Source organism: Felis catus, chromosome A3, assembly GCF_018350175.1.
Source record: "Felis catus isolate Fca126 chromosome A3, F.catus_Fca126_mat1.0, whole genome shotgun sequence".
Classification (NCBI taxonomy): Eukaryota; Metazoa; Chordata; class Mammalia; order Carnivora; family Felidae; genus Felis; species Felis catus.
Window position 1 is genome coordinate 54,658,897 of NC_058370.1, and position 23,387 is coordinate 54,682,283.

General features: G+C 44.5%; 1 protein-coding gene across 4 annotated transcripts in view; it reads right to left on the reverse strand.

The window, feature by feature from the left end:
* NCK2 (NCK adaptor protein 2) overlaps window positions 1–23,387 on the reverse strand; it is a 154,981-nt gene that overhangs the window by 62,303 nt on the left and 69,291 nt on the right. For all 4 annotated transcript variants that reach the window (XM_023251544.2, XM_023251542.2, XM_023251543.2 and 1 more), the window contains exon 2: window positions 11,717–11,902. The gene's annotated coding sequence lies outside the window, so the exon portion shown is untranslated. The remainder of the gene's footprint in view (window positions 1–11,716; window positions 11,903–23,387) is intronic.

Sequence of the window (23,387 nt, forward strand, 5' to 3'; positions counted from 1 at the left end):
CAATTCTAGAGTCACAAAGGACCTAATGCAATCATCCGATTCATCAGCCGATCCATTGGGATCTTGTGGTACGAGGAGCTCCAATCCCGGTCACTACAACACTAAGACCTAAGGGACTTTGATCCTGAAGCTAGAGGGTGTGGGTCTGGAACCGAATGCATCCTACGGTCTTCAGTGTGTGACATCACTGAGAGCAAAAAGTGACTTTGGGTACGTTACCTTTTATAAAGTTCTGTTTCATACCTCTCCTGTGTTCTGCAGGTAAAACCAGATATTGTCCCTCATGGGCAAAAATAAGGGCTCTGTAAAAAGTCCCTAGCAGAAAATAAATTATTTCCCTTTCATACAAAATAATAGAGGCTCTGCTGTGTGATTTCTCCACTGACCCCGAGCCACATTCTGCCGGAACCACCATCCCTCATGCTGAAATCTCCAAAATTGAGAACATAAGATATGGAGAGAGAGGATTAGCACTCCTATTTCTGGGATGTTCTAAAGCACCAAGGCACCCTGTGTGGCTTCCTGTTTCTTCATTATATTTTGTTAGATTTCTGTATATAAGACCAGTCTCCCTTGAGGGTTAGCTCACTGTAACGATAAAATTAGAATTGCCAAGAAACACTATAATCAGTCATGGAATGGATTTTTTTTTTTTTTTTTTTAAGTTTCATGAATCACCTACAGTGTGAATACATGACAATTCTCAACTGGAGGCCTTCAAAGTAGAAGGTCCCTTGCAGGACGATCGATGCAAACATCCAGCCTCCCAGGCCCCTTTAGCTCACTCCAGGTTGGTCTAGAGTCAAGCCTGAGCATCCTAGTGACTCTTCAAGAAAAATGCACGTTACCAAGTGGCCCAGAGCACAGAGGAGGTGACCCTGGCACAAAAGCAACTGAGCCCCATCTAGGAAACAGGAACACTGCATTTTGATATGCACTTTGCCTCTCTTTTCTTGCCTTTAGCCTATGCTCTTAATCCCAAACTAGCCCTTCATCTCCCCAGTGCGAAAACAAAATCCAGGGTTCACGTTAGCAGTTTCCAAATTGGCTGATGAGAAGGACTTGAGAAGTCTTAAAATCAAGCAAAAAAACTCCAGGCTTCCCCGCATCGAATCCCCGGAGCTAGGGCCTGGGCCCAGGGTCTGTGATTTTCAAAGTGGCTCTGTGAGGTCGAGGCAGGTTTGGGATGAAAACATCTGTACCAGTGATCCTCCCCTCCATCAGCAAACCTGAATCTCTGGGGAGCTTCCCCCATGAGATGCCCCACCCCATCCACCCCTCCAGATTGGTGGCTCCCTTGTGAAGCCAGCAGGCACTGACCCAGAGTTCCCTGAGGCCTGTGTGCTTCTGGAAGGAAAAGTGGTGAGGCAGAGGCCAAGGCACACCTGTCTCCACTCACCCCCAAGCACCTATCACGTTACCAGCCCCTGCTCTATGCCTGGCCCACCCAGCCAACAAAAGCCAGCAGCATGGGCAGCTTGTAGCTGGGGGGGAATCTGCTAGAGGTGAGGGGCACATGGGAGATGAGCGACTGTTTACTGCCAGTTGGAGCTGGAGGGGGGCCTGTGGTGTCTCACACACCTTGAATACTTCTTGTGCTGATGGTACCAAGGCGTATGCATATGTCCGAACTCATCCAATTGTACATTAATTGTAAATTAAATATGCGTGATTTTTTTTATATGAAGTATATCTCAGTTAACTTGAAAAATAAATTGCTGTGTCAGTATGAGAATTCCTTTGACCTCCCACCAGCGTGTGCCAATCTAAAGGGGTGCGTGGGACGCTGCAAAGCTGTCTTCTGCAGGAAGCGTGTCTGGTGGTCCTGGAACACTGTCAGGGGGTGGGGGATGGTCCTAGGGACCTCTTGCTTCCACCTTCTCGTGTCAGTGATGTGCTTCAGTGTAGAAAACAAAAATGCAGCCTGAGTTTTAGATTTCTGCCTGTCGACTTTTATTGTAACATTGCAAAAGTTTTCTTTGGGAACAGTACTGGCTCTAGGAAGTCAAATAAAAACTTCATGACTAAATCAGACCATAGAACATCACCGTTTAAGGGGAGAGATTTGTGGCTGTGTTAATGAGCAAGATGGTAACAAAAGCAAGGTTTGAATGGAAACCTGGATGGCCCAGTGCTCACTGAGTGGGAGGTGGCTGTATCCACCTGCCAGGTCCAGGACTGCGGTGGCCCAACCCGCATCTCGCTGTGAAATGACACTTGTCTTCTCGGTCTCTCAGAGAGTTGAACTTGACCAGCAATAACAGTGACAAGCTGACGGGTTGGATTTGAGCTTGACTGCCCTCTGGAAGTAAGGGAGATCCTAATTTTTGAATCCACTGTAGTGGTTCCCTGTCCGGAGCCCTTGGCTCTCTGCCCTTACTGTGTGGAATACTATGCAGGCCACGGTGTGGGCAGGTGGTAGTCAGCAGCAGCCCTGGGCCACCGCGTGGACTCTAGGCCAGACCCGGGCCCACTGGGGGACTCAGAATGTTTAGCGTACAGGTGGGATGTTTCCATAGAAGGCTGCATTCTGCTTGGGCCCCCCAAAGGCACTCATGGGAAAGGAGCAGGGAGTACAGCAGCTCTGAGACCCCGCTTCTTCAGACTTGTTTAGAAGGTTTGGGGACTTACAGCTTATGATCCCACCCAGAAATTTTGTCGTAGATTTGGTAGTGCTGACAGAGACTATGAGAGACTTTCCATGCCAAGAGCAGAAGAGCTGGGTAGTCAGTTAAGCGTCCAACTCTTGATTTCAGCTCAGGTCATAATCTCATGGTTTGTGAGATCAAGCCCCGTATAGGGTTCTGCACTGACAGCACGGGACCTGCTTGAAATTCTCTCTCTCCTCTTTTTTCTCTGCCCCTCCTCTCTTGTGCATGCACGCTCTCGCTCTCTCAAAATAAATAAACATTAAAGAAAAAACAAGGATGAGAAGAGCTAGGGAGAACCACTGATCCCAGGAGCCTGAAACAAGAAGGTCTTTCCTGTCCATAGCCTGGGTCTGGTGGTGGTCTCTTTTGTGGGAGAAGCTATGTACTGGCCATTTTCAAATGCCTGTCTTATCATCCCCAAACTCCATATTGAACACAGTTTTGTAAAACAATGATGATATTTTCTTGGAGGTTAGATTCCAAGCCTCTTTGACTCGTGCCTGGAACAGAGTATTCTGGAGAAAGTGTTGTGCATGCGGGTGTGTGATACAAAGACTGACATCTGTTCACTGGTGTTTTTCACGGCCATGTGTTAAGGTCTAAGCCTTGGTTTCTAGGATGGTGACATGGAGGGACCAGGGAAGTGCCGGGTCTATGATTTTGGAGTCCTAGGACAGTACCGTGTGGACAGTTCTATAACATAACCTGGACCGCCACACCTTCCACAGAGAAGGTGGAAGCAAGAGGTCCCTAGGACCACCCCCCACAGTGTTCCAGGACCACCAGACATACTTCCTGTGGAAGACAGCTTTGCAGCATCCCATGCACCCCTTTAGATCAGCACACGCTGGTGGGAGGTCAAAGGAATTCTCATACTGACACAGCAATTTATTTTTCAAGTTAACTGAGATATACTTCATATAAAAAAAAAAGTCACGCATCTTTAATATATACAATTGGGTGAGTTTGGACATATGCATACACCTTGGTACCATCACCACAAACAAGGTAATAAACACATCCACCACCTCCAATAGATCTCCCTGTTCGAGATCTACAGAGGGCCCCCAATTCCCGATGGCTCCACCTAGGAATTTTCGACTTGATGATGCCGTGAAAGCGATATGCATTCAGTAGAGACTGTACTTTGGATTTTGAATTTGGATCTTTTCCCGGGCCAGTGATACTTGGTACAATCTTCTCTCATGATGCAGGGCAGGGGCCACGGCCCCAGGCAGCCTCGCAATCACGAAGATCAATAACTGATATACTGACAACCATTCCGGTTTTTTTGTTTGTTTGTTTTCATTCTGTTTCACTTTCGGTACAGTATTCAATGTATCATATGGGATATTTGACACTTTATTAGAAAACAGGCTTTGTGTTAGATGATTTTGCCCAGTTGGGGGCTAAAGTAAGTGTTCTAAGCGCTAGGCTAGGCTAAACGCTGATGTTCACAGGTGTATCAAATGCTTTTTTGACTTAACACCGTTTTCAACTTATGACAGGCTTGTTGGGATGCAACCCATCATCGGTCACAGATGCGTGGTAACTTCCTAAAAAAGCCTACATCCCCCTACCCTGCCACACGTGCACACGGCAGGAATGTGCTTTTTGTTTTTTTCGAGAAAGGTCAAGAAAAAACACTTCACCTAACTGGGGAACCACGACTGCAGCAATGCTCTCATTTCAAGCTCTGTGTGACCTGCCTCTTAGTATTGTTCTGTCACATCTACGGGCTCTTAAAGGAAGACAAAGAGTGCTACTAGGTCACCAAGCAAACCAGCACGAAGGTCACCATCCAACACAGGGCCACATTTGGTTAAGTAATTATAACCCACGACCTTCTGGCTCATTTCCTTCTTTTATACAACGGTGGTGGTGTGAAAAGAGAGGGGAACGGCCACATCACCTGGCTTTAAAGAGAATTTCGGAAAATTTATAGGAAAATCCCTTAGTAAACCAGAAGGTACGAGTCAGAGAACAGTGGAGAAAGGACAGGAATGCTATGAATTCAGCCTCTACAATCTGTCAGAGAGGAAAGGAAGGGTGTGGAAAGGGCAAGGACTTACTTTCCCGTGTTTTTAATTGTTTTTTCCAGCTTTCTAAGAAGCCACCCTGTTAGGGCATGTTAGGTAAGACAGAAAAGAAAAATGCTTGTTTCAACTTTGATCATCACTGCAACCACTATAAAATGATGGTTTCATTGCCTACATTGAAAAATCATTAAACTGCGATTTTATGCAGCTTCACTCTGGTGTACAAAGGTGCTGGAAGTATAATGGACCGCGGGACGACCCAGAACACAGAAAGTATACCAGGTCCTCTTGAGTCTACAAGTGACTTCTCTTTCAAAGGTCTGTTCATAAGAGAGGAATCACGAGTACAAGGTGACTCTGAACGCCATCTGGGAACAGCACAAGTGGAAGTCTGAGGCCTGTGTCCTGACCTCAGCTTGGTCCCGAGCTGCTCAGCTGACGCGAGGACTTCAGCAGGTACAATGCCCTCCACGGGATTCAGCTTCCTGTCTCCCATCCCTCCGATCCTTCCCGAAGCTTTCCTTCATGCTCCCTTCTTTAAGTTTCCAAAAGAGACTTGCTTCCAAACCATACTTAGTTCCTGGAGACTTTTCTATGGAAAAAAATAAGTAAATGGATAAAATTCATGGTCTAGGAAGAATGAAAGCCTTTGGGTCAGGAAAATGTGGGTGTACAGCCTGCTCTTATGAGCTCTGGGCTTTGGCCATGCTGTTTAATCTGAGCGTCAAGTGGTCCCCGGTCCCAAGTTAGTGCTCAGACAACAGGGGATTACTGTGTCATTGCCAGGGTATGTCAGGGACATGGGGAAGAGAAAGAACATGGACTTATAAACCAGGATCTTGGTCAAAATGCTATTGTGCAAGTTCAACTCTATGAACACAGGCAATCCTCTTACCCTCCCCTGAGGGTTAGTGCCTCTGTTTATGAAATAGGGGTAATGAGATCTGTCTTTCAGATTAAGGACAACAACAGAGGTGGCAAAAGCCCTGTGCCAGGTACCAGAAAAGTGTCTGGTAGGTTGTTTGTTTTTTGTTTTTTTTTTTTTTTGTTTTTTGTTTTTTTTTACAATTTATGCTCCATTTTAATTTCGATCCTTGGAAGAAGAAAAGAGCTCACTGGAATGTAAGTTTAAAGCATTTTTAAAAATCCGTCTCAGTCCCTCCATTTACTCTTCAAGAAGTTCAAAATAAAAGGATCGATGGGAAGACAAAAAGGACTGACATCTAAAATGTGTTTCTTTGGTACACAGAGAAATATCCACTTTCAGACCATAATTGGTTAGAATGTTGCAGCAAACCTAATATGCAATAACGTGAAATTTGCTAAGATGCACAAAGATATTACAGTCAAGTGAAATCCCTTTTCAGATTCACTGGTTGCCCAGAACAGGGAGAGAGAGGCAGGGCCACCCTCTCCAGGGGTGGTGCCATCTGTATGGAATGCTGCCCTGCATTATAAGCATCACACTCCAAGCATGGGGTACAAATGAGAGCACAGGTACAGATGTTTGAGAGCCCCTGTACTTGAGCAAACCTGGACTGAAAAGTGTCCAGTAGGTTAAAGCAGGTTCCCATCAACTCCACCACCAGGTTAACTGTGGTAGAATCAATACTGCAGTATTTTTTAGCAGTGTAAACTCAACATAATAAAGCTCACAGCTAATAACATACCTAGTAGTGGAAAAACTGATAGCTTTTCCCCAAAGATCGAGGAACGAGAGAAGTATGTCCACTCCTGTCACTTTTCAACATAGTACTAGAATTCCTCGCCAGAGCAATTGGACGAGAAAAAGAAACAAAAAGCACCCAAATCCGAAAGGAAGAAGAAAAACGGTCACTATTTGCAAATGACATGATAAACAAATTCAATGAAGTCGCAATATACAATATCAATATGCTGTACAAATATCGGTTCTGTTCCTCTACATTAACAATGGACTATCAGGAAGAGAAATTAAGAAAGCGATCTCATTTACAATTGCATCACAAAGTATAAAATACCTAGCAATAAATATAACTGAGGAGGTACAATATCTATACACTGAAAACTGTAAGGCACTGACGAAACAAAGCGAAGAAAACACAAACAGAAAGATATTCCATGCTCATGGATTGTAAGAATTAATATTGGTAAAATGTGATATAACCCAAAGCCATTTTCAGACTCAGTGCAATCCCTATCAAAATTCCAATGGCATTTTTGTCAGAAATAGAACAATCTTAAAATTTTTATGGAACCACAAAAGATCCTGAATAGCCAAAGCAACCTTGAGGGAAAAAACAAACAAACAAACAAACAAAAAAACAAAAAAGACCCACAAAGCTGGAGGCATAGATTTCTGATTTCAAGCTATATTACAAAGCTGTGGTAATCAAAAACAGTATGGTGTTGGCATAAAAAGAGACACATAGATCAATGGAACAAAGAGCCCCAAAATAATCCCATACATGGATGATCAATTAATTTCCAACAAAGGAGCTAAGAATATACAGCAGGGAAAGAATAGTCTCTTTAATAAATGGTGTTGGGAAAACTGGACAGCCACATGTAAAAGAATCAAACTAGACCACTATCTTACACCATAGACATAATTCGCTCAAAGTAGATTAAAGGCTTGAATATACGACCTGAAACCATTAAACTCCCAGAAGGAAACATAGGCAGTAAGCTCCTTGACATTGGTCTTAGCAATGTGTTTTTGGAAGCAAAAGTCAACAAAAGCAAAAATAAACAAGTGGGACTACGTCAGTCTAAAAAGCTTCTGCATAGCAAAGGAAACCATAAACAGAGTGAAAAGTAACCTACTGAATGGGGAAAAATACAAATCACATTATCTGATGAAGGGCTAATATCCAAAATATATAAAGAACTCATACAACTCAGTAGCAAAAACACAAACAAAAAATAGGTAGAGGATCTGAACAGATATTTTTCCAAAGAGGATATCTAAATGCCCAACAGGTACATGAAAAGGCACTCAACATCACTAATCACCAGGGAAATGTATCAAAACCACAATGAGATATCACCTCATCATACCTGTTAGCATGGCTATTAGCAAAAATACAAGAGACAACAAGTATTGACAAGTATGTGGAGAAAAGGAAGCACCTTCTCACTGTTGATAGGAAAGTAAGTTGGTGCAGCCACTGTGGAAAACACTATGGAGATTCCTCAAAAGATTACAAATGCAAGTACCATACGATCCAGCAATCCCACTTCTGGATATCTATCCAAAGGAAACGAAAACAGGATATCAAAGAGATGTGTGCACCCCCAAATTCACTGCTATTGTTATTCACAATAGCCAAGATACGGAAACAACCTACGTGTCTATCCAGCAATGAATGGATTAAGACGTGGTGTTTATGCATAACGGAATAACATTTAGCCGTGAAAAAAAAAAAAAAAAAAAAAAAAAAGGAAATCCTGCCATTCTTGACAACACGGATGGACCCTGAGGCATTATGCTAAGTGAAATAAGCCAGCAGAGAAAGACAAATCTTGTGTAGTATCACTTACATGTGATATCTGGTGGGGGGGGGCGGGGGGCAGGGAAAGAGGTCAAACTCCTAGACAGAGAGTAGAAAAGTGGTTGCCAAGGACTGAGGTTAGAGGAAACAGCCAGAGGTTGATAAAAGGGACACACTTCCAGCTAGAAGATAAATAAAGCTTAAGGATCTAATGTATAACAGAGTGACTACAGTTAATAACACTGCATTATTTAATCGAAATTTGCTAAGAGGGAACCTAAATGTTCTCACATACACACAGGAGAAGAGAAATACGTGAGGTGATTGATGTGTTAATTAACTAGATGGTCAGGATTCTTTCACAGTGTATATGGTGTATCAAATCACCATGAAGTATGCTTTCAGTATCTTACAATTTTGTCAATCAGACCTCCAGAAAACTGAAAAAAAGAATAAAGGAAATGATGTGGACAGGATCCCCGTTAACATCTGCTCTCCGATACTATCAGCAAATTGACAGTCTGAAATCTTCGTCTCCTTTCCTTCACTTCGCTCACGAGTCTTCTCACCTAAGCCATGGTCTTTCCTGCCCCATAACACCATGATCCTTCTACCCCTTAAGCTTCTGTCCTGAAAATGGTTCTAAATCGTTTCTCAAAAGATGAGAGATTTTCAGCATAGTGTACCATGCCCTTCATGTCTTCCATCCCCAGTAAACCCCAGCCAGCCTCCAACGACCATGCACCCCAGTCGATTCTCAATCATACATGAGAAGAGTTAAGTACAGGCTACGCATTCTCTAACAGTTCTAATGTAAATGGGAAAGGGTCTGCCGCCAGGCTTCTCCCATGGTCTCCACTTCGCAAAATAGGCAGGGTCAAGGTTAGGGAGTTCCCAAGATTCTGCTCTTCAACCTCAAAGTGGGGGAGGCTCCAGGGAAGACAATATGGGGCAAGGAAGTGCACAACTTGGTAAACAGGGGCTTGGGACTCCAGTTGGGCCCCTCTGAGATGCCGCATGGACATTCCACTGTCTTCATTCATTCCACCCTCAGCCCGGCCCCAGGTGCAGGTCTGCGCTAGGACAGGGCAAACTTGGTGTCCCAATAACTGGGCAATTCATTCGAGGCTGACATCCCACTAACCACCTTACCAGGCTAGCACGGCTGTCACTTCTTTCCAAAATGTGCCCTTTTCCTGCTGGCAGTTGAAAGACCACTGACCAAAGAGCATGCTGGGTCCCCACCCATATTGCTTAAATGATCTGGAAACTCTAAGATCCATTACCCAGTGAATTCACCTAGCTTGTCCTTGCCAAGGGGACCCAGTATGCCTCGGTGCACACATGCCCTCATTCTTCAAAACTCACTCCAAACAGAGCATCCTCTGGCTTTTCCAGACTCCTCTCAGGGCCAGCCAGTTCGCCCTGCCATGTGCACCAGGGACTCACTGTAAGAACCTCAGCCACAGCTGTCAGGGTCCAGCCTCATCCCACAAGGGCATGAGAAAGGCTTTCTAGAGCTTATTTTATCTATTTTTGTAGCTGCTAAAACACAGTGCTAAAACGGTCAATGTAAGAAAAATGGTTTAGAATCTAGTTGGTGCTCACAATAAATATTTATTATACAAATGGATACATCTAATGATTTTCCCACTGGACATTATTCTAAACCACAAAAGTAATTCTTAATAAGTCAATCACGGTTTTTTGGTCATGGATGTCATGAGCTTATAGAAATTAACTAGTTAAAATAATATGTGTATAGATATTTCTGTAAGTATCTTTTCATGGTTATGAATGGTTCTCTATCTAACTGTACACAGGAATCAACCATTTGCCTAATAGTAATAGATACCTGCCGGGCACTCGTGCGGAATATACTGCCAGGAGTGAGCACGTTACTTTCTCTGCCTTACCACTCTCCGAACGAGACACTTTCAGAATAACTGAAGTGATAACATGAAGTGTGTTAATGTCATTAAGTGTCACATTCTAATACTGATGAATTCCTGATGAATCCTGACGATCAGATTTGAGGATTTGCACTAATTTCTCGCTTATTACCATGAAATACGTGACTGCATTTATAAAAGACTAAGTCTTAAAAGGTTCCACTTCAATGACTATTATAAAAAATTGATTTGCAAAGGGTAAGAGCTTTTCTGTGTAATGGAAATCTCCTAGGATTGGACATGAAACATCCCAATGGTGTTTATCTTACCTCAGGTCTGAAGGAGAAACCTGGGAGTGCCCCATTGACGCATGAGGCTATGCAAAGCTAGTAAGAGACCAGTCCAGGGGGCACAGGGTCAGGATAACTTTAAGCATAGTGGGAGAGAGGAAGGAGGGCATAGAATTCAGCTACACAATATGACCTTCAAGCTCTCAATTCCAAACCAAGCCCTAGACCTGGAAATCACAATGAACAACACTCTAAATAAATGGGACATGTCATTTCCTCCAAGTGAAATCATAAAGGATAATAATAAGCTGAAGACACCCAGACACTTAATTCTACTCTTATGAAATACTACCTATTATTTCTGTGCTGTTCAGGTTACTACACATCAAAAAGGAGCAGAAGTAAAATTAAGAAGCCTCCAAAAAAAAAAAAAAGTCGTTAAGGGGGAAAAAAAAACCCACTTACAAAAATTTTAGCAGCAGTTTTAGATGAAATGAAAGCTAATTCTCATCTATATCAAATTAATAAACTTACAGAAATCATACCAAGAGATTCTACAGCCCAAAGTTATAGATTCAAGAACAGTTTAAAACAATTTGTGAATAACACAAGCAAAATAAGGGTCTGAAGGAAAGCTAGTGAATTGGGTGCCCCCACCTCCAAACTGCACCTTCTTCATAAAGCCTGCCTACGGCCCAGCCAGAGACAGAACGCCAGATTAACCACACTACCAAACCATTACCCTTACAATTTCAATCATATGTCCCAAATGATTTGTTAGGGCTGAAAAATATTTCTGTTATACAGACTACATGTTTCTGCCCAGGAACGGCTATTACAGGATCCCTGGATCTCAGAGCCCACATGCTGTATTACGGGTGCAGTTTTAACACGTGCGAGCAGATTTCTCACACAACCAAGTAGAATTTTCCCCAGAATCCTTTATCCGTTTGCACATATACACGTAGACTATTCTTCTGGGCGTCACAGTTGGAATGAACCTTTACCAGACCAAAAGTATCCTGAAGGCAGTTCTTATTTATCTCATAGTCCCAGAGCAGCACAAGGAAGGCCTCGACTTGTACAGACTCAAGGCCACCTCGAGCTGGTGCCACAGGGCGTTTTATAAGTGGGGGGACACCCACCATTCTGCTTCCTGGTTACTCAAGTAATGCCATCACGTGCTGATGCAGGAACAGTCAACTCATTTTTGAACCAGGGCCCTTGAAAACTTACAGTTTATGTAGCTCAATACATGAGGGCCACACTTCTTGTCATTTTACTAATGGAAAACCTACCATGCAAATCGAGCATTTGAGGCGAAAGCACCAACTTCTCCCAGCTGTTTTAAGCAGAAAATCACAGGCTTACCTTTGGCACTCAGTTATAAGAGATGACTGGCAAAACGCAGAACTCCTCAAAAGGTGAATTTCTCAGCTGGTCACACCTCCTGAAGTTACAAAGCTGCAGGAATTCTCCAGACTCTTGAATCCAACCCAAATCTCAGCAGAGGATTATGATCTGGGGAATCAGTTGTATAGAAGGAACATATGAATTCTGAAAGGAAACAGAAAAAAACACATTTATTGGGACCACGTGCTCGTTTGATTTTAAGTTAACTGCCTGGAAATTATTTGCCTGAAACCAGTAATTTTCTTTTTTAAATAGAATTTATTGTCAAGTTAGCTAACATACAGTGTATACAGTGTGCTCTTGGTTTCGGGAGTAGATTCACATGAATCATTGCTTACATACAACACCCAGTGCTCATCCCAACAAGTGCCCTCTGCAACGCCCATCACCCATTTTCCCCTCTCCCCCACGCCCCCATCAACCCTCAGTTTGTTCTCTGCATTTAAGGGTCTCTTATGGTTTGCCTCCCTCTGAAACTAATTTTTTGCCCCTTCCCTTCCCCCATGGTCTTCTGTTAAGTTCCTCAAACTCTACATATGAGTGAAAACATATGATCACTGTCCTCTGCCTGACTTATTTCACTTAGCATAATACCCTCCAGTTCCATCCACATTGTTGCAAATTGCAGGATTTCATTCTTTCTCATTGCTGAGTAGTATTCTATGGTATATATAAACCACATCTTTTTTTTTTTTTTAATTTTTTTCAACGTTTATTTATTTTTGGGACAGAGAAAGACAGAGCATGAACGGGGGAGGGGCAGAGAGAGAGGGAGACACAGAATCAGAAACAGGCTCCAGGCTCCGAGCCATCAGCCCAGAGCCTGACACGGGGCTCGAACTCCCGGACCGCGAGATCGTGACCTGGCTGAAGTCGGACGCTTAACCGACTGTGCCACCCAGGCGCCCCTAAACCACATCTTCTTTATCCATTCATCAGTTGATGGATGGACACTTGGGCTCTTTCCATACCCTGGCTATTGTTGATAGCACTGCTATAAACATTGGGGTACAAGTGCCCCTATGCATCAGCACTCCCATATCCTTTGGATAAATTCCTAGTAGTGCCATCGCTCGGTCGTAAGGTAAATTCTATTTTTAATTTTTTGAGGAACCTCCACACTATTTTCCAGAGTGGATGCACCGGTTTGCATTCCCACCAGCAGTGCATGAGGGTCCAATATTTTCAATACACCTCAGAAAAAAGTTGCTTTGTACCTACTGACCCCTGCCCAAACAAAAACGTCCTCCTCCTCCACCTTCAGATCCCTGTCTGGTACCTCTGAGGCAGTCAGGCACCTCTATGGAGGAAAGAGATGGGGACGGTGGGGACAGCTAGCCATAACCCAGGCACCTAAGTTCCCAAGATTCTTCAGCCCTCCTCCCCAAGACGGCTCCTCCCCACAGCCTTCCAAGCCTGCTGGAGACAAAAGAAAGGTTGCCCGGTGGAAAGGAAGCAAGTCTGAGAGCCTAATGAAGGGAGAAGGGTTGCAGAGAGCAGGGATGTTTAAATTTAGAGACTCACTCCTCTGTCTCGGAGGTCTCTTGCACTGGCCATTTACTGGGAGAGATCCCCTACTGGACCCCACAGCCTTGTGCTACAAAACATCCCTGCAAGAAATCTGAGAATAATGTCCAGAAACCACAAGGAAGTGGGGACAAGAGCAGCCTGACGGAGATGACCTGTGGCCTCTCCCCCTTGCTCTGGGGGAGTCTGCTGCTGCCTTACGTTCTCCGCACTTGGGGGGCTCTTTTCAGTCCTTGCCCAGCATTGCTGAGGGGACCCTGAAGCTCTGTGGACCTCCAAGAGAGTTCACTGACAGTTTTAATTACATTTCAGACCCAGAGGGGATCGGTCCTGACAGTTCACTCAGAGAAGATCTATTTATTCATCCCTAGCATGATTATGACCCAAAACGTTAAATACCCCATGGAAAAAATCAAATTCTATTTTAGTCCAATAGAAAAAGATAATTCAAGTAGGGCTTTCATAAAAACGTTGTATGGCACATTCATAAATTTTGATTAAAAAATTAATTCCTCTTTATGCACTCTCTAGCATTATTTTAAAGGCTGCAGACCTCAAAAAATATATATGTATATATGTATATATATGATTTAATGCAAGGAAAAGGTGATGCCGCAGCACAAAAGAAATACTAGGTTTGGGCAAGACGTGTACCAGGACAATTACACCCTTCTCTCTGCTACATGTTTACAATCAAATGACAGGATCTCCAGAAATAGAAGTTTTAGTATCCGGACTCAGGTCCTGAGCAAGTATTCTTTTTTTTTTTTTTTTTAACCTTTATTTATTTTTTTTTTTTAAACATTTTTTTTTTTCAACGTTTATTTACTTTTCGGACAGAGAGAGACAGAGCATGAATGGGGGAGGGGCAGAGAGAGAGAGGGAGACACAGAATCGGAAACAGGCTCCAGGCTCTGAGCCGTCAGCCCAGAGCCTGACAAGGGGCTCGAACTCCCCGACGGCGAGATCGTGACCTGGCTGAAGTCGGACGCTTAACCGACTGCGCCACCCAGGCGCCCCGACCTTTATTTATTTTTGAGAGAGACAGAGTGAGAGCGGGTGAGGAACAGAGAGAGGGAGACCCGGAATCTGAAGCAGGCTCCAGGCTCTGAGCTGTCAGTACAGAGCCCGATGCGGGGCTCGAATCCAACGAATGGCTATCTGGGATTCAAGTGTGAAAAAGGAAGGCTGCAGTGTTTTCCCAGAGAAAAGCATTTCACAGACAAACGGTCAATCCACAAAGCATACGCCTTCAATGGAAATAAACAGAGGGATCAAGACCTGTCTCATCCTGGGTTTAAATGTACCCTGTCCACGTCCTATGTTTATTTAATGTGGGGCCATTGGCGTATTCAAAACCTCTGGTAAGGACAAACATTTCCAATCAGATCTTAAGTACAAAGATTTAAACCCATCAGGAAAGCATACACTCTTGTGCAAAAACCACCTCAGACTGCAAACGCTACCCAGCACAAGGTCAGCTGGACTGCAGAAGGTTCTTGCCCAAGAATTCACTCAAGGACAGTCTACAGAGTGTGCTGCACACAGACGGGAATATACGAAATGCGTCTAGGTTTTCCTTTGAAAATATTTCTCCACTAGCACCATGTGCATCTCCCTTTAGAAACAGATGACGAAGAGGTAGAACCAGAAAGCAATGAACCCTGATACCAAACGTATCTCCCCTCCACATTACTTTGGACTCCTAATAATGCAACATTTTATCACCGTGAAATCCACAGGATTTTCTGAATTGTCTGTAACACTGACGTTTTCTTCTTCTCAAATATGTTTTTGAAAAACCTGAGCCACAACTTGGGGTTTCTCCCCGGTCTTCTGGGGGCATCTGGCTACAGCACCTGTTTCAACTGGGAGGGTGTGCTCTGGGCTTGCGTGCCTCGGTACCTCGATCTGCAATTCTGGGAGCACTATGGGTCCTGGGGCCAGGGCCTGGCACAGAGATGCCGCCCCCCTGCCCCGCCACCAGTGCCGACCTTAGTCTCATTTAGACTTCCAGTGCCTGCTACAGCACCAGACACCGGAGGTCCCGGGCGGTGTCCTTCATACCTTAGCCCCGGAGCTAAGTGCTCCGGGAGTGCTCCAGTGCTTAGCACTGGAGGTCCAGTGGTGACGTCCATCACTAATGTGCTTTACTCCAGGGGAGTCATGAAGGATTAGCAAGGGGGTATGCGCCCCGTTCTGCTGATGGCCCAAAGCTGTGTGCGGGGACGCTCAGCTCTACCTATTTTACAGCTGGCCACTGTTCCCGGACCACCCAAATCTCCCGAAGGCTCATAGTGAGTGCTCAGGGGATACCACCTCTCCTTCTCCCTGATTCACAGAAACGGAGTAACAGGCAGAGACGAGAAGAGCTTGTCCTGGTCCCAGTGAGACACTGCACTGGTGTTCCCCCTTCACAGCAACCCGATGAGAGAAATCTTATCATTCAGCTCAGGGACTAAGCCACGAGATGGCCCACAGCCAGAATCTAAACCTACGCTGGCCTGGTTTCAAATTTTTTTTATTAACATTTACTTATTTTTTTTTTTTTTTTTTTTTTAATTTTTGGGACAGAGAGAGACAGAGCATGAACGGGGGAGGGGCAGAGAGAGAGGGAGACACAGAATCAGAAACAGGCTCCAGGCTCTGAGCCATCAGCCCAGAGCCCGACGTGGGGCTCGAACTCCCGGACCGCGAGATCGTGACCTGGCTGAAGTCGGACGCTTAACCGACTGCGCCACCCAGGCGCCCCACATTTACTTATTTTTAAGAGAGACAGAGCATGAGCAGCAGAGGGGCAGAGAGAGAGGGAGACACAGAATCCGAAGCAGGCTCCAGGCTCTGAGCTGTCTGCACAGAGCCCAACACGGGGCTTGAACCCTCGAACGGTGAGATCGTGACCTGAGCCAAAGTCAGACGCTCAACTGACTGAGCCAGCCAGGCGCCCCGGCCTGATTTCAGAGCCCTTCCAATGCTCTTTCTCCTCAGAAAAGATCACCACTAACAGGTAGAGCCTGGAGACTCAAGCAGAGACTGACTGCCACCGCCATCGGTCTGGAGTATCTGCTACACTGAGAGGCCAGCTTCAGCCTCTCCAATCAGGTAGGGACGGCATAATGCTGTGTCAAAGAAGCAAGCCCATGAAGGCACACAGTACCTTATTTTCAAAGGAACCGTTTCTCTTAGATGTTAATGCAGCGAAAAGAATTACTGAAAAACATCATCTGACTGGGTTGAGTAGTGCACACAACCAAAAGAGTCGCAGGTTACATCAGGTGGGCATCACAACCCAATCTTACACACACCAAATGCACCACGAGAAACCTCCAGACCCCTAATTTTAGGCCCTCTGGGCTCCCAAATGTCACAGCCTCATCTCGCCCTTTCTTACCCCTCTTTGCCCTCTCCACGTGAGACCCCTCTTCAGAGCACATAGGCCCTATGGTGGCCCAAGCTGACATCCAGCTCAGAAGGAATATGCAGGGTCCCTGCCTGACCAGAAGGACATGGGGCCAGGCTATCTTGGTGACTTCTGGCAGAACTTACTATGTTTCATTCCTACCAAGCTACTTGGTGGAAAACTTTATTCTGGTGGGAAAGTGCTAGTTTCAGACACTGAACAAAGCTATACAAAAGTCTCCTTGAGTGGCCTGGCTAAAATTCAACCCTAGTTTCTTCCCCCATGTGGACTCACACCATGCACAGTGGTCCCCAGTCAGGGCCCAGAGAGTAATGGAAGGCCATAAGCAAGGGTCCAAATTTCAAAAAGTCCCATGAAATTAGGATTCTTACTCAAGATAAAGCAGTCCTGAGCAGGACAAACTCCAGGTTTTTTTCTTTTTAATTTTTATGTGTGTGTGTGTGTGTGTGTGTGTGTGTGTGTGTGTGTGTTTATTTTTGAGAGAGACAGAGAGACAGAGCGTGAATGGGGGAGGGGCAAAGAGAGAGACGGAGACACAGAATCCAAAGCAGGCTCTAGGCTCTGAGCCATCAGCACAGAGCGTGACACGGGGCTCAAACCCACGAACCATGAGATCACGACCCAAGCCAAAGTTGGATGCTTAACCTACTGAGCCACCCAGGCGCCCTGACAAACTCCAAGATTTTCTGCATTGAGCTGGATTTCTATCTGTTCTAAATGACAATGCTGGTTATCAGTTGATTATATCTGTTGATTAGAAGTTCATTAATGAAAATGGAAAAAAAAAAAAGAAGTACTGATTTCTAACTCTCTGAACAGCCACAAAGTGCCATCACATATGGCTAAGGCAGGTGTTTGGAGAGGAGGGAAAATGGGTCAGATTTTAAGCTCTGAGGTTTCTACGTTCTAAAATAATGGAAATTTCTGCCTTGTAGGACTGAAACTGCGGGCAATGGGGTCAACCACATATAAGGATCGCAAAAAGTGGCATGAGGCCACACATCAGAATGGGGTCCCAGGCCTGGTTCAGTGACCCAATGCCCTGTATGACTCTGTGCCTCTGTTTCCTCCTTCAGGACAAGGGTCCTTCAGCTCCAATTCTGCGGCTCTGACGTACAAGTGGATTTAAGAATTATCAAAACTTGACGATGCGGTACCAAAAAAATTATTAAGGCTTATCTAAAATACCATGACAAAAAAGTCATAATGCAAATCTTAATATGAATTTAAGTTTTACAGTCCACTGCCTAAAAATTCTAACAGACAGGAATTTGATTAGCAACGCCACTTCCAATCGTTTGTAAAGATTTTTGTTTATATAGTTGATGGTACAAAACTCCATTCTCCAAAAGGTCTGATAAGATGTGTTACTCCTGAGATCTTCCCCCTCATCCAAATCAGTTTTCGGGATCAGCCTACAAAGCCTGCTATCCACCCCAACGCCACAGCTAGACAATCTAATGACACATACAGGCATACCTTGGAGTTACGGAGGGTTCAGTTCCAGACCACTGCAATAAAATGAATACTGCAAGAAGCAAGTCATGAATTTTTTTTTTTTGGCTTTCCAGTGCATTTAAAGTTATATTTACACTATAATGCAGCCTATTAAGTGTGCAATAACATTAGGTCTAAGAAAACAATGTACGTGCGTAATTAAAAAATACTTCATTGCTAAAAAAAATGCCAGCCATCATCACTGATCACCGTGATTAATCACAAATGTAACACTAATGCAATAGTTGGAAATACTGCAAGCCTTAACCAAAACGTGGCATGAAGACGTGAAGTGAGTAAATGCCGTTGGAAAAGTGGCGCCAATAGGCTCGCTCAACCCAGGGTTGCCACAAACCTTCAATTCGTGAAAAACGCAATATGACCGAAGAGCAACAAAATGAGGCATGGCCATCACATTATTAAAAGGCTCACTAGCACTCTTTATGACACGGGCCTGTTGCTGTCCAGATAGTTACAATACGCATAAAAGGTACACTGACAAAACTAAACCTTAAACATTAACATGCACTACTGGACAAAACTTGGGCAAAACCCCCTTTTGTTTCAAAAGGCAGGATGGACGGACAGGGAAGGCAAGGCAACACAAGACAAGACACACAGACTCTAAAATCTTATCTGAGACAATTCTGGTGTGCCAGGTAATTCAAAGGCTTTTAACTATGAATATGTGTAAGAATTATTAATTATTTTGCTGAAGTTCAAGTCCTTTACTTTTGGGGGATAAAGAACTGAAAGAATGGGGGGAAATGGAAGAAAGGCCAAGGTCAACAAATGGGGTAGGGATGAGCAAATTCCCTAATTTTTTTTTAATGTGTTATTTATTCTTGAATGAAAGAGAGAGCGAGCATGAGCGGGAGAGGGGCAGAGCGAGACAGACACAGAATCAGAAGCAGGCTGCAGACTCTGAGCTGTCAGCACAGAGCCGGACATGGGGCTCGAACTCACAATCCGTGAGACCGTGACCTGAGCCGAAGTCAGGCGCTCAACCAACTGAGCCACCCAGGAACCCCAAGCAAATCCTATTTCTCTCTCCCCTCCCTCCTTCTCTTTCTCTCTCTCTTTAATTTACACTTTTTAGAAACAGAATCTTAAAAAGCAAGCAAGAAGGCCAGACACAGGCTGTTGTTAACAGTGGTTACAACCAATAAGCTTATGGGGTAGGAAACAGGGGTGAGGAGTATGATTTTACTCTTAACTTTTCTGTAACATTTTTACAACTACGTCTTGCTTTGGTGATTAGGACATTAATCTATTAGATAAAATCACATCCCCTTTCCCATTTCTCTTCATTGCATGGTTTTCCGGAAGGGAAGCCCAGCCAGGACATAGGGCACATGCTCTCTCCCCTTCCTCTCATCCATACCCCCTGCCCCCGGCACTAAGCAAGCCCTCACCATCAGCCCTCCTCTCCATTCCGGTTCTGCCATTTCAGAACTCCACCGCTAAGATGGCTGCTCACTGCCTTGGTCTCCAAAGCCCTCTCCCACCTTCACCTCATCTTTGGGAACTTCCTGCAGATTCTCGGCTCCCTCCCCACCCTGTTCCAGTGCCCAGTAGAGGGCTGAAATCCTACTCTCTTTCAAGAGGCTGTTCAAGGCCCCTCCTCTCGAAAGAGTTTCTGGATACCTCCAGAGTCAGTCAAGCACTCTTCCTTCTGGGTTTGAATTGTGTCCCCCCAGATTTCTCTGTTGAAGTCCTAACCCCCAGTAGTACTTCAGAATGTGACAGTATTTGGAGATAGGATCTTTAACGAGGTCATTAAGTTAAATGGAGGTTGACGCTAATCTGATATGACTGGCGTCCTTATAAGAAGAAGAGACACTAGGAATGCTCGAGCACAGAGGGATGACCATGGGAGGAGGCAGCAAGATGGCAGCCATCTACAAACCAAGGAGAGAAACCAAACCTGCCAACACCGTGCTCTTGGACTTCCAGCCTCAGAACTGTGAGAAAATAAATTTCTGTTCTTTACGCCAATCAATGCCTGTGGTCTTTCGTCATGGAAGCCCTGGCAAACTAATATACCATCTCCTTCAACAGTTCTCATCACATACCCCAGCAACCTGAAAAACATGCTCTAAATGAATGCAGGAATGAATGAATGGAAGGAACCAGTCAGTAATAAATCCACCAAAAAACCCACAGCATCTCCCGGCTTCCTTCCTCCTGGGCACAAAAGGAACAGACTCTCCAGTTTTCACACACATACTCTTTCTTCCAAACCCAGTTTAAACACTGCCACCTCTGGGAACACGCTCCCAGTTCCCCTACATAGAAGGTCTTGCCTTCCCTCCTCAGTGCAAAGTCCTACTGCAACATTCACCATACTATACCATAATCAGCATACTTTGCATTTTAACGGAGATGTTTAACCATTTGCAGAAGTAACAAGGGTATGTCTCCCCAGGTACAGTAACACTCAACCTCAATACCTATGGACCTATAGGCAATCACTCTGCCCCAATCCTGACTAGGTGACTTGAAAGCAAATCCCACACAAAAATTATTTTATCTATACACACTTCAGTGTGTATCACCAGTAGATAAGTACAACTCCATTATTACCCCTAAAAGAACAATTAATTCCTTAATATAAACCTCACATTTAGTGTTCCAATTCTCCCAATTTGCTTATAAATGTCTTTTCAAGTTTTCTTTTGAGAGAGAGAGAGAGAGCATGCACACACATGAGAAGGGGAAGAGCAGAGAGAGGGAAAGGGAGAATCCCAAGCAGGCTCTACACCATCAGCACAGAGCGCAATGTGGCACTCAAACTCAGGAACTGTGAGATTGTGACCTGAGCCAAAATCAAGAGCCAGATTAACCAACTAAGCCACCTCATAAATGTCTTTTTATAGCTGATTTATTTGAATCAGGATCCAAATAATGCCCATAAATTACAATGTTTTGTATGTCTTTCAAGTCACTTTAAATCTATTTTATTTTAATGATGATTTGTTATAGAAGCTGGGTCATTTGTCCTGCAGAACATTTAGCATTCTGGATGTTGTAAATTTCATTTCTCTGATGCTGTTTTTTTATTTTTTAAAAAAAAAATTTTTTTTTTCAACGTTTATTTATTTTTGGGACAGAGAGAGACAGAGCATGAACGGGGGAGGGGCAGAGAGAGAGGGAGACACAGAATCGGAAACAGGCTCTAGGCTCTGAGCCATCAGCCCAGAGCCTGATGCGGGGCTCGAACTCCTGGACCGCGAGATCGTGACCTGGCCGAAGTCAGACGCTTAACCGACTGCGCCACCCAGGCGCCCCTCTGATGCTGTTTTACATGTCCCTCCACCCCTGGCATTTCCAGGGAATGGGCAGTTAGCACAAGGGACTCATCAGATGGAAGAAGACTAACTTTTCTCAAGGGCAGAGACCCAGGACTGACCCTGTACTTGGTACCAGGGTGCAACCCAATTAATCCATGATTCAGTAAATGACAAAACAAATTGGAGGCACTATTGTATCAGTGCAGTCCTCCGCTTCCGTCCTTTCCACTGGTCCCATTTCCTTCCTTCCTTCCCTCCTTTTTACTTTAGAGAGAGTGTGTGTGAGCAGGGAAGAGGGGCAGAGGGAGAGAGGGAGAGGGAAAAAGAGAGGGAGGGAGGAAGAGGGAGACAGGGAGAGAGGGAGAGAAGGAGAGAGAGAATCCCAAGCAGACTCCACACTCAGCGCAGAGCCAGTCGAAGGGCTTGATCCCATGACGCTGGGATCATGACCTGAGCAGAAATCAAGAGCAGGACACTCAACCGACTGAACTACCCAGGCGCTCCTCCACTGGTTCCATTTTCCAGCGGGATCCTCCCTGGGATCACAGGCATGGTGCTTCCCTCCACTTCTAGGCCCTTCAAAAAGAAAAGGTCCCACTCTACTTCTTCAACTGGGAATAGGTATATAATACTAAGACTAAAAGTCATAAAATAGTCGAAGCACTGAATGCTGTTCTTCTGGTTTTTAATAAAATGATTTAAAAAAGAATAACCATCTGTGGGGCAGATGAGTCCTGGGCAGTGGCTCCAGGTGGCATGGTTTCACTGACGGACACTCTTACACAACCCCAGAAAGGCAGCATTCATGCCCCCAAACTACCCTATTGAGAATGCTTCCCCTGTATTTCTCTAAAACAAGAGTCCTTTTTTTTTTTCTACAAGGAACATTTCCATTGTTTTATATAAATCTAAGCCCAGAATTAATCAAATCAGAAATCTCAAATCCTTTATTTCCCCTGCCCTTCAAGTTCAACACCTCGGCGTTATTTTAGTGCCACACATTAATTTTAGAGAGAACACTAAATCTGCTAAGCCTGCAGCTGACACGCATGGGCATCACAGGATGGAAACATCCAGAGAGAGCTGTTCAGGGGAGGGCCTAGGTTCTCATTAACTCAGGATTAAACCACCGTATTCCTAAGTGAGTGAACTATAGGGCCTGATGCAGATTTTAGTACTCCAGGGATCTGAAGGGCTACTCAAACCCCATTTTTGTTCTAGATCACATCATTGGCCTTTTAAGAAACCAAAACGGGACTCTCAAGATGAGGGTGGGGGACATGATTTTTATAGCTATTAGATGAAGGTAGTGGCTCAAAAAAGACTGGGAAGAGTCCATGATCTTTGGCATCTGAGAAATCCCTGGAAGTTTAGAGAACAATTGAGCTCTGGAGGAAGATTTTGTGGGAAGGTTGTTTGTTTTAATTTGGTAAATTACTGGTAACTGAGAAGCCTCCCACAGAATGAATTTGCTTCTTCTTCTTCTTCTTCTTTTTTTTTTTTTTTTTTTTTGAGAGACACAGAGAGACCGAGCATGAGTGGGAGAGGGGCACAGGGAGAGGGAGACACAGAACCTGAAGCAGGCTCCAGGCTCTAAGCTGTCAGCACAGAGCCTGATGCGGGACTCGAACCCACGGACCGTGAGATCATGACCTGAGCCAAAGTGGGACGCTTAACGAGTGAGCCACCCACGTGCCCCGAATTTGCTTCTAAGAACTGTGTGGAAAAAAAAAATCTCACTGCATATTATCCTATTTCATTCATTTCTGATGGGTACTGAATACACTTGATTTGTTTCTCCCACTTTTAATTAGGGGTGATGCTCATATAGATAATATAGTATCCCCTAAATGTATCCCATAAAATTCCATAAAATATGGAATGAAAAGGA